This window comes from Gallinula chloropus (genome assembly GCF_964237585.1).
Source record: "Gallinula chloropus genome assembly, chromosome: 1".
NCBI lineage: Eukaryota > Metazoa > Chordata > Aves > Gruiformes > Rallidae > Gallinula > Gallinula chloropus.
Genome location: NC_140085.1, coordinates 84,539,134 through 84,539,430, shown reverse-complemented (window position 1 = coordinate 84,539,430; position 297 = coordinate 84,539,134).

Below are 297 nucleotides of genomic sequence, written 5' to 3'. Positions count from 1 at the left end.
CCAACTGCAAACTTGCAGGTACCTCCCAGGTTCCCGGCCCAACGAAAGCCCCCAGACCCAAATGGAGAGGGGCTGCTTGGGGGCCCCCTGGGGACCCTCCAGGCCAGATAGGTCTTTGGGTCCTGGCTTCTTAGGTTTCAGAGCTGTAGCTGGTCGTTGGGCATGTTGGCCGGAGAGTGCTTCTCGGGCCGCGAACTGCAACCTTGCAGGTACCTCTCAGGTATACATGCCCAACGAAAGCCCCCAGACCCAAATGGAGAGGGGCTGCTTGGGGGCCCCCTGGGGGCCCTTCAGGCC